At 38.1% G+C, this 11,530-nt stretch overlaps 1 protein-coding gene across 1 annotated transcript in view; it reads left to right on the top strand.

Moving 5' to 3' along the window:
• Positions 1 to 296: 296 nt before the first annotated feature.
• The window catches only part of LOC307161216 (complement C1q tumor necrosis factor-related protein 6-like), a 161,088-nt gene continuing 149,854 nt past the window's right edge, over positions 297 to 11,530 (top strand). Inside the window, exon 1 of the mRNA XM_079875825.1 lies at positions 297 to 323. The gene's annotated coding sequence lies outside the window, so the exon portion shown is untranslated. The remainder of the gene's footprint in view (positions 324 to 11,530) is intronic.

The following is an 11,530-nucleotide window of genomic DNA, read 5'->3' as shown; positions in this document are numbered from 1 at the left end:
GTAATCACCCACGTCACCAAAGAGCGCTTGATTTGAATTAGTTTACAACAAAGACGACTGCAGCTGGAGAATTGAGATTTCACGAGTTCACATTTACAAATAAGTCAGATAGAATAAATGCGTAGGCTATATGAGATGTCACGAGTTCACACAAATAAGTAAGATAGAATAAATGCGTATATGACGTGCTGTCCAAGGAGAGGGCTGTGGGCTCGGTAGCCATACTCCCCCCGTGTTCCTGGTTGTGAGAGAACAAGGCAAGAGTGAGGATTCGGGGTGGTGGAGGGACCGAGAGATGCTGAAAAACTGTCAAGGAGTGTTAGGTAAGTTGACAATGCTTCCTCGGTAACGTTAGACATGGTATTGTTTGATGACAAGTTGATATTGGATTGATTATTTGTACGTGCTCCTCCCGAACTTTGTTTATGAAACATCATGTGTAGATTCCGCCATCGCGTCTGTTATAGAAGATATCGACAGCACATTCATTTTAAAAGAGGAACAGAGAGCCGTGCCCGCGACATTTTGTTGGTTGAAAATATGAATGAAGAACATGCGTCATTTACTCCGTTGCTCTGATTGGTTGTAGGTCTATCCAATTGAGTGCAGAGGGTTTTTTTTTCCTAGTTCGGTTGAGACACGCCCCATAATCAAATCTCTATGGAGCGGTATCAGACTCACATTCTGACTAGAATATGAGTATGACGAAGTCAGGCTAGTGATTTTTGCTATTTTTAAAGCAAAATATTTACATATTGTACCTTTAAGTAAATATCATGTTCCATGAAGATATTTTGTAAATTTCCTACTGTAAAGATATAAAACATTTATTTTTGTGAGTGAATGCAGCACAATCGCGAACATAAATTGAAGGTGATTTTCTCAGTGTTTCGATTTTTTTTGCACCCTCATATTCCAAATTTTCAAATAGTTGTATATCTGCCAAATATTGTCCTATCCTAACAAACCATACATCAATGGAAAGCTTATTTATTCAGTTTTCAGATGATGTATAAATCTTAAATTTAAATTTTTTTTTTTTTTTAAATGTACCCTTGTGACTGGTTTTGTGGTCCAGGGCCACACATATATATTGATTGGACTAACTATAGGTAACTTTGCAAACATGTCATCTACCAGTTAATAGAGTATTGGGAATTTTTTTTTTTTTTTTTTTTTTTAATGGTCCTCCAACAGAAATTCTACTATAAGTAACTTTGCAAGTACATGTCATCATATTCTACTAACCCAAACCCTAACCTATCAGTCTACTAACAATCTACGACAGTCTACTAATGATCTAATAAGAGTTAATTGACATGTATTTGCAAAATTACTTATAGTTAGTAGAATGACTAAAGTGGACCATCAAAGTAAAATGTAACCTTTTTTCCCTTTAGTAATGTCTTGTCTCACAAAGAACAACTAGCGAAAAAGAACTGCCAGTGCAGTTACCCTTCAAAAAATTGTTGCACGACACCCCTGGACCCTCTCTCACCCCCTTTCTCCATCTCTCTGCTGATCAATGGAACCTTACACCCTCTCCCAATCTGTCAGCACCTGTCTTGCTGTATGGCCCATACATGCCTCCCTCTTAAAAAGCACTAATTAAAAGGCCAAGGGTCAACTGGATGGAAAACATGGCAGTGCAGAACATTTGAACGTTGGATAAACACCGCCAGCTTGTCACAACATTTTCTCTTCACCATTAAAAAAAAATTGATTTCCCTTCCAAAGCGCCCCTAACTTTCCTATTTACACTAACACTGCCATCCCTCCAGGCAGTCCTCACGAGCAGGACAGATTACAAAGATTACTGTGTTCTGCATTTCGACAGGCACCTTGATTGAAGACTATGGAGGGGTTTGGAACTGCTTATAAACATAATTATCTGGAGGATTTCTATGATGGTGATTGTATCTCATTTCTCATTTCAGCACTCTATTGGCAATTGATTACAAACGGATGCAAACCACCCAAAAAAGAAACAATGATTGCCACAGTTTTGTAGTTTAGAAAGGCTTTGTTCAAATAAAGTGATTTTTATAATATACAGAAACCCCAAAAAGTATTTAGACACTTAAAAAACAATTAACATTGAAAGAATACAATTACACTTTTCAAGCAAAACATTTCACAAAATGACGTTTGTTAGGTTTACTGTTATAAAACAATGAACACATTGTATTAACCTTAAGACGGAAAGCATTTGGACACTTTCTGGTTGTCAAACATTAGTGAAACATGTCCATAGTTAATGTGATGAACTACACCTGGCTAATGGCCAGGATTAGTGAAAAGTGAGATTAGTGAATTTTTTGTGTGAAAAGTTCTAGCATCATTTGCTTGATTTGATATTTTGCATCTAATGCATTCAAATGGGATTCTTTTTTTTTTTAACCCAAAAATGAAGATCTGTCACAATTTACTCAACTCACCCTCATGACATTATAAACCTTTCTTTCTCCCGTGGAACAAAAAAGAAGATATTTTGAAGAATATTGGAATATTGCAACAACATTTTATGAACAAAAAGAACATCCACTTTTCAAAACATCTTCATTTGTGTTTCACGTAAGGTCTGGGATGACATGAGGGTGAGTAAATGATGTCCATTTAAGTGTCCGAATACATTTGACCACTGTAAATGAAGTTACTGTCCCCTGCAATAGCTGATTGATTGCATTCTGGGATCCTTCTCCAACTAACAATGTTCAAGGTATGGTAGGCAATATCGGAGAGGCTAGCAATTGCAAGCATGAGACCCCACCCTCCCTTCAGAGCGTCTCCAAAGCCACGCCCCCTTCAAAACACATGAGCACATGGAAATACAGGTATGGAAATACATATGTTGACAGGCAGGTAGGACAGTGTATTAAGACCAAAACAAGTTTAATCCAATCATTGCATTTGGTAAATGCAATGATTGGATTAAACTTGTTTTCGTCTTGAGACTTCCACAGAAGATATATGTACATGTTTTAATAGCTAGACCACTTCTATTATTGATTGCTATCAGGATGTGACGAGAGTTTTAACCAGTATAACAAAAGGTGTTTATAAAACAAATTGCCTACCCTACCTTTCAGCTTGTCATGGTGTTCAGACTCAGTGCAGATATTTCCCTCCCATCGCCTTTCTTATCAGCCTGACGGAAACCAGGAATTAAATGTTGGATGAAGACCAAGTTTCCTTATATTGGGTTGTAAACCCTAATGAGATGCGGTTTTAGGGTTTGCTTAAAATGCTGACTTGTTATTGCAGGCAGGCTGCCAGGAATGCGAGTCATGGCTGGATTCGTGTAACGTACGAAATAAATCACCTCGGCACCAAGTCCCGCCAAAACCGCAATTGACCTTAAGATCTGCTAATCACTAAAATCATATTAGAAATAAAAACGAGAAAATGCTCTGCCTTTAATTAAGGCTTGTTTAGTATGTTTACGATTTCTTTAACGACTCTCTAGGAAAGAAAATGGCCATTTTATGATGGGAAACTGCTTGTGGGAGTGCTCAAGCACACTGACATTTCCTCACATGATCTTTTGCTGTGATTTTCCTCTCCGATATCACATATAAATCAGAATTGGGTTTATTAGAGCAGGGGGTTTTGCCACAAACCCCAAATATAATGATTTCACAATATATAAAAACCCATATTATACTATGGGATAAAAATATTATTATTTTTTATTGTTTTATTATTATTTTTTACTAAAGGAAAATGTTTAAATATTTAACTGAAAAAATAATCACTTTGTGTTTACTTATTCCCCTCATGATTTCTAACCATACAAACTAGAGCCCAGTTGCAGATCCCAGTTTATCAACCCTAATAAAATAAATGTAAAGGTAATTTCCAGATCACAAGCTGTAATTCAAATGCAAATTGTCATTTGGACTCATTAAAACAATCGGCTAAACATCAGATTTCTTATATATATAGTACTATGTTTTTGTGATATATTTGAGATATGTAATATAATGATAAATAATCACAGGATTTGACATGCTTTTCAATGTAGACCTACTACCCAAAACTTGACGCAATGGAAAGCTTGCAAGCAGTGGACTGTTGCTACAGTTACCCCATTTGGCGAGGTAACCATAGCAACCAGGCTTGGAATATATACTGTATACCTGCTAAACTACAGCTGTTTGTAAGGCCCCGTCTATATGAGTAATTCTGACATCTCGTGACACCAAAGGTTTCTATTCAAATACGAGTACAAACCTAGTACATACAGATGAGCTTGTGAAAGTGTTCGTTGGGTAGCGCACTGCATGCTGGGAAGGTTTTCTGCCGTGTCCACCTACATGAGGCAGACAGGCGTATTTTCCCCTCCCATAGCAGTTCAAAAGCGTCTTTCTGGCTTTGATCATCCGTTCTTTGCTCTTTTCTTCTCTCTTTTTTTAACTCCTCACTTTTGTTCTCCAACTCAAAGGACACATGGAAAAAAAAAACTTGTTTATATTTGCTCAAACAGAATGTTTGCAGACCTGCCACCCGTGTCCCATGTGTGTAAACAACCATTGCATGATACACCCACTGAAGCGTAGACGCACATTTTTATCCAGTCAACAACACCTGCAAAACAACGTTACCTTTGATCAACTAGACGACATCCTTATTAAACACGCCAACGACAGGCACCATCTAGCGCTTTCTGTCGCACTCACTCTGCCAACACAAACTCCATCCACATTGAGTATGTGACCTCTGACCTCTGTCCCCCATGTGACCTCTTGGATCCCAAATCTTATTATCAGACCCTTTATCATCTCATAGTGCACATGAGGTTATTAAAATGGGGTTTTGGAGCAGGTGGATGACGGCTATATTTCACTTGGATTAGTTTATTAAAGCTTATCTGGAGTTAGTATTGTCTACTTGCGATTGTCCTGCTGAGGGATCCTGTCACACTTACCGCTTATCAATATTTAAATCTGCTTTGCCAATAAATTGATAAAATCTAAATGGGAAAGCAACATTTGTTGGAGGCACATCAAAGCTCAGCGGCGTTCTTTCCTGCCCTGGCCCTCTCCAGCGTCCACTATCGAGTTTCTGTAGGACAGACCTCAGCTAGCCAAGCAAATTAAGCTTTTGCTCTTTAACCTTCCCTTTCCCTCTCTCCTCACATCTGTCGTTCCTAAACGGCTGAATTTAAGGCAAGCAGTAAAAAGCAGTGGGGAGAGATGCCACGGTGGCCTTGGAGACCCAGACGTGCAGAGAGTGACCCAGCGTTCTGATAAACACGCCGTCCCGGGCACACACTCAACCTGAAAACGCAAAGTGCGGTGACTTTCCTGCCATCTGTTCTTGGACTACGACCAAGCGTGGCGGCAGAGCAAACAAGCTATTAGACATGATACGGTTTGGTGCATTGGGTTTTTGATGCCTGCGAGGGAAAAAGCTTGTCACAGTATAAAGGACTTTTCAAAGTCTGGGCTTTATTTATTTAATCTGCAGTACAACTCGGGAAATTCATTTGTTAGGTTTATTTTATTTTGATTTTCCATGGGTGGGGAAGTCATTGTAGTTCAGTCTACCAGAACTGTCGCTGAATGTTCCTAGACGCTCTTTCCAATAGAAAATGAAATCAATGTGACCACAAAGGTTTTTTTTTAAACAGACATAAAAATAAGTTGGCATTACTTTGAGCTGTGAAAATATTGTCGTCATAACGCCAAGTACCTATGGACCGTCACATTTGTTTGGTTTATGTTACTTGTTTTTAATCTATCCTTAAAGTTGAATTTATCTAGGAAGTAAAACGGTCGGAAATGTGTTTTAAGAAAATATATCTCATGTTTCAAAATGACAAAATTCAATTCAATTCATTTTAGTTTTCCCTAGCCAATGGGGAATCGTTTTCTCTTTTTTACACGAATTTAGACCAACAAAACTAGAAATCGCTGCTTTTTACTGTGTGTGTGTGTGATGACAATCTGATCCTGGTGTGATTGTGATTATGACTCAGACACAGCACACCGCAGGGGGACAGACAGACCTCACTGTTGCCTGGCAACCAGGTGAGACCTGAGGTCAAATGAGCATGTCTACTGTTTCCTCTGGAATGCACCTTGTGGCCACTGAAACTGGGACAAGACCACTTACATGTGATCTACAAATATAGACTGCGTAAAGAAGAAAGAAAATTATAACTTAAAGGATTAGTTAACTTCAGAATTAACATTTTCTGATCATTTACTCACTCCATGTCATCCAAGATGTTTATATGTTTCTCTCTTCAGTTGAAAAAAAATTAAGGATTTTTCTCTATAGTGGATTTCAATGGGAACCAATAGGTTGAAGGTCCAAATTGCAGTTTCAATGCAGCTTCAAAGGGCTCTACACGATCCCAGCCGAGGAATAAGGTTCTATATCTAGCGAAACGATCAGTCATTTTCTAGGAAAATAAAATTGTATATACTTTTTAACCACACATGTTGGAAAGGTCACGAGTGACGTAGGCGGAAGTACCGACTCAGTGTTTACAAAGCAAACTTGCAAAGACGAAGTCAAACGCCCTTTACAAAAAAAAGGTAAAACAACAATGTTGGACGATTTTGAAGTTAGAGGAGAAAATGAGATGAGTTTACCCTACCCTACCTTTTTGAAACGGAACACGGGTGACCTTTCCAACATGATTACGTAATGTGTGGCGCATCGCAGTGCAGATGAGCATTTGTGGTTAAAAAATATATACATTTTTGTTTTATTTTATTTTAGAAAATGGCTGATGGTTTCGCTAGATAAGACCATTATTCCTCGGCTGGGATTGAGCCCTTTGAAGCTGCATTGAAACTACAATTTGGACCTTCAACCCGTTGGTTCCCATTGAAGTCCACTGGAGAAAAATCCTGGAATGTTTTCCTCAAAAACTTAATTTCTTTTTGACTGAAAAAAGACAGACATAAACATCTTGGATTACATGGCGGTGAGTAAATTATCAGGAAATTTTAATTCTGAAGTGAACTAATCCTTTAAGTTAATTTAACCCTTTAATTAAGAAAAAAAGACCAATTTGTGCCAGTGGCGGTGCAGGAATTAACACACTTCTTTATCTTTAAAGTAATAGATTGTTAAAATTACCTTAGCAGAATTGGGTCACATAACGATAGAAAAGCAGCTATTGAGTGCATAGTATACATGTGGCTTTCAATACTGTTTAAAAAGCATCTTGGGATGACCTTCATGAAATTGGTTGAGCATGAGCATGTAATTTAGGCCAAGGATGGAATAAGCATGCATAAATGCTTATAGTTTTTGTTTAACATTTTTTGGTCAATACATAATTCCCACACTTTAATTTGTGTTATTTGATTGTTTTGATGACTTTATTATTATTCTCAAATGTGGCCCAAATTTTGACTGGTAGTGTAGTAGTTTAGCTCCTCTATCTAGGTCAAGCTCTTTGAACAAAAAGTCCCTGTTCCCCAAAGATAAAAGACAGATATTTTGTGTCATGGTAGGGGTTTGTTGTTGGGGTTTGTGTCACATCGATGTCTGCAGTTTATTTTCTCTTTCGGTTGAAGAAACGAGTATAACGTTTCCTCGCAAGAACAATATTTTGGATCATACCTCTCCATAGAGAATCAATATTTTCGAATGGGACGTCCTACTGAAAGCTGCCAGAGGCTGAGTACCTAATGTGATTAGTGAGAACAGTTGGAACCCCTCCCTCACCCTCTCCCATACTTCCATCACACACTGCTCCACAAAAACACTGACAGGACAAATTGAAAACAGAGTGAGGCTGTTAGTCAAAGCCACACCATTTCTCCCTTTTTCTCCCCATCCCTCATCTATTACTTTTGCCGCCCAAGGACAAGGACTAAGTTTGTTTGATTTATACTTAGCAGAGGCCATTTGAACTTTGCTGACCTCGAGTCGACAATTCCTTTGACCTGTGCATGAAGTTGCTTGACTGTGTGCGTATAGAATACATTTTTGAGTGCCGCTGTGTGACTTTTTTTTTTTTTTTTTATCCTGCCAGCATGGTGTTTAGAGAATGTAAGGCAACTTCATCACCTCTCCATATCCATGAGTGTAAATTATACACAAGGCAGTTGAAAGAGATTAATGGCCGATCCCTGTGTCCCTGCTGCTGAAAATTCACCTTTGCCATCACAGGGATACATTTTATAATATAATAAAATAGAAAACAATCATTTTTTTAATATAAATATAAACAATATTAATTTTGATATGTACTGTAATAGTTAACAATATTAATCTTTTAATGGATTTTTTGATCAAATCAATACAGCCTTTGTGAGCAATTGAAAATATTACCAACCCCAAACTTTTATATTCACAGTACACACACATCACTACTGCTAACATAAAGCTTTGCTCATAAGTGCTAGAAACATTGCTTTCGTAATTTTTTCCTCAGTTCAGTATTGAGGTTTGAACCGACTATGGCACAACACTGTTTCATAGATTCCATATGTGGATAGATCAGTCTTCAAAGAACCTAATGGGTGGTGTTTCTGTTTTTGACACTAACTCCACAGGTTAAAGTGTCAGGGGAAGCGTCTCTGGCTTTTCCATGTTTCTGTTTCCCAGAGAGCTAAAGGGGGGGATGTGACTGGGAATGTATGATGTATGCACATGTGTTTTGCTAGATGAGAAACACAGTGTGGCAAAGTAAATTACAGCATTCAGGAATAGCAAATGACAGAGATGTGAACGTTAATCTCTGTAAGAGGATAGCGCACAGACCACAGATATGACACAATATACCACACTGGGAGAGACACATATACCAGCTATAACAAAAACACAGATAGAAGGAGAGAGACACTCACAAACATGGTGTATGCACCAAAACTACTGTCACATATGACTTATATTTGCTCTCGAAGATCACTAAACATCTCTTACAGATTGGGTTTTAAAACCCAGACATACAAATAGAATGCATGGGGCTTATATGAGATCTTAGACTAATGCTAAACATAAAACAGATAATAGGCTACATAAATCTCTGAAATCATGTGCACAGGTTTGCCTGTGCTGGTCATAAAAAGTGTTTATGTATATGAAAAGTGCGCCAAGTAAAAGAGATTTACCCTTAAAAAATCAATTGTACTTTTGACAAATCTTTAAATAATATACAGTTCATTCACATGAGACATTCCTGTCAAATAAAAAGCAGTTTTATTCTACTTTAGGTTGGTTACCCCGAGATCATATGCTACTCACTTTATGTCCCTTATTATAAGACTAAACCTAAGACTATCAAATAGGGTATTTCTGCAATGAAATCGCTATCCAAAACCTTTTGCTTATGTATGAACCCACATCCAAAAGTCAGTATAAAGTCTGAAGCTGTGTTTGAAATCACCCCCTATACCCTCATTCGCTATTCCCTACATTACTCCACAATATAGTCCACTTGGAGTGAATAAAAACGAGTGAGTGAATTCAGACACTGAGTGCGCCGAAAGGGCTGCCGCTTTTACAGTTTGTGCTTTTCAATTTACAAATTTCTATTAAGTATAGATGCTTAACAAAATTTCTGCAATGAAATCGTTATCCAAAACCTTTTGCTTATGTATGAACCCACATCCATACCAAAAGGTGTCAGTATAAAGTCTAAAGCTGTGTTTGAAATCGCCCCCTATACCCTCATTCGCTATTCCCTACATTACTCCACAATATAGTCAATTTGATGGAGTGAATGAAAACGAGTGAGTGAATTCAGACACTGAGTGCGCCGAAAGGGCTGCCGCTTTTACAGTTTGTGCTTTTCAATTTACAAATTTCTATTAAGTATAGATGCTTAACAAGTTTTTTTTTTTTTTTTTTTAAGCGTGAAATGAACTTGAAGGTTTTGGGAATGTGCACATTTTGTGTTGCTGTCAGCCAATTAGTGTTGTTATTATGTTATTTAACTACAGCTCCAGAGTGTTTAGATAAATGTCATTTACAGCTAAAGTGACTGGTTGAAACAACGTCCATAAAAAAAAAAAAAAAAGGCAGATTTCAAATTGCATACTTTTTGGAGGTTCTAAGCCAGCCGAGCAACTGCCATTGAGATGTACAATAATGCCAATGGTATTATAGGTATTATAGACCTCCATTAATTGGTAAACAAAACATTTGAAAACTAATAAAACTACTTTGTGCACTGTTAAATTACACTGTATTTAAAATATAGGTTGCAAAATATGGGGTTTGCAGCAGTGCCATAGAAGAATCCTTTTGAGTTCCCCAAATAACTTTTCTGTGAACATTTCTCAAAAAGAACCATTTTTCTTCTTAGTGTGAAGAACATTTTACCAATCTAAAGATAAACCCTTTTCCATTATAAAGAACCTTTTGTTCACTGGAAGGGTTCCATGGATGTTCAAGATTCTTCATGGAAATATAGATGCCATAAAAACATTTATTTATAAGAGTGTGAAAAAAAATATTCTGAGGAAATATTTGATAAAATTGTCTGTGAATTATTGGGGATTCCTTCATTTTGAATACGCTATCACAATCATCAAAACCAAGAAGAACCAGCATGTAATTTCTGCTTGGTGGGAGAGCAACAGCTTGCGAGATGCAAAACACCCTAATCCACGCACTGGGGAAATGCACGGTGCTATTTAACACAGCAATAGTCTTTAAACATATAAAACCCCCGTGCAGTAACGCACAGCCTTCAATTCCCACAGCTCAACCTACCACATGGCCCACAACAAACACTCGCGAGTCATCTTCAGCGACGTAGCGTTCCAGAGCATGGTGTTTAATCGCGCGGCAGAGCTCTCTTTTATTCCCCAACAGGTGCAGCTAAACCACACCAGTACCACCCAACCATGGGACTTGTGTGTGCCAGCTTAGTGTGAGTATGTGTGCCAAACGTACAGTGGATGTGCCTGCTGTGGGGACATTGTGGAGCGGTTCCTGACGGCTCGCTGGCTCCTGTGTGCTGCCTGGATTTCAGATCCCTGGAGAATGTGCAATCATCAGTGGTTAGGAAGCTTCCTGTGCAACTAAGCATCTGCTGAAGCCGGCACAGACCTGCCAGGAAAAGATGGTGGGGACTAATGTTAGGGGGGCTTTTTTTTGACGAGTCTGGGTCTGTGTGAGAGGAAGTGAGTAATTACGAGTCCCACGCATCATTAGCACCCCCAGTCTGCCTGACAAGGGTGAGTTTCACACTTATTTTGGAACGCCTGAATGTGTGTGTGTGTAAGAATATACAGTAATAATCAAATCCATGTGATGCGGTTAGGGTGCACCTTATTAAATTATCTTTTTTAAAACTTAAAATTCTGTCATCATCCCTACTCACCCTCATGCTTTCAAAACCCACGTGACCTTCTTTTCTTCTTCTGCCGAACACAAAAGAAGAAGTTTTAACAGAATCTCCATGCTGATCTTTTCCATACAGTCGAAGTCAAAGATGGTCATGACTAGCAAGATTTTAAAAGGACAGTGAAATTTTGAAATGTTTTACTCACCCTATTCAGTATTTGTCAAACAACATTGGACTCCATTTACTATCATTGTATGGACAAACAAA

The sequence above is a fragment of the Squalius cephalus genome (assembly GCF_949319135.1).
Source record: "Squalius cephalus genome assembly, chromosome: 7".
Lineage (NCBI taxonomy): Eukaryota > Metazoa > Chordata > Actinopteri > Cypriniformes > Leuciscidae > Squalius > Squalius cephalus.
Note: the sequence above shows the minus strand (reverse complement) of the source record. Positions and strands in the feature narration are given on the sequence as shown.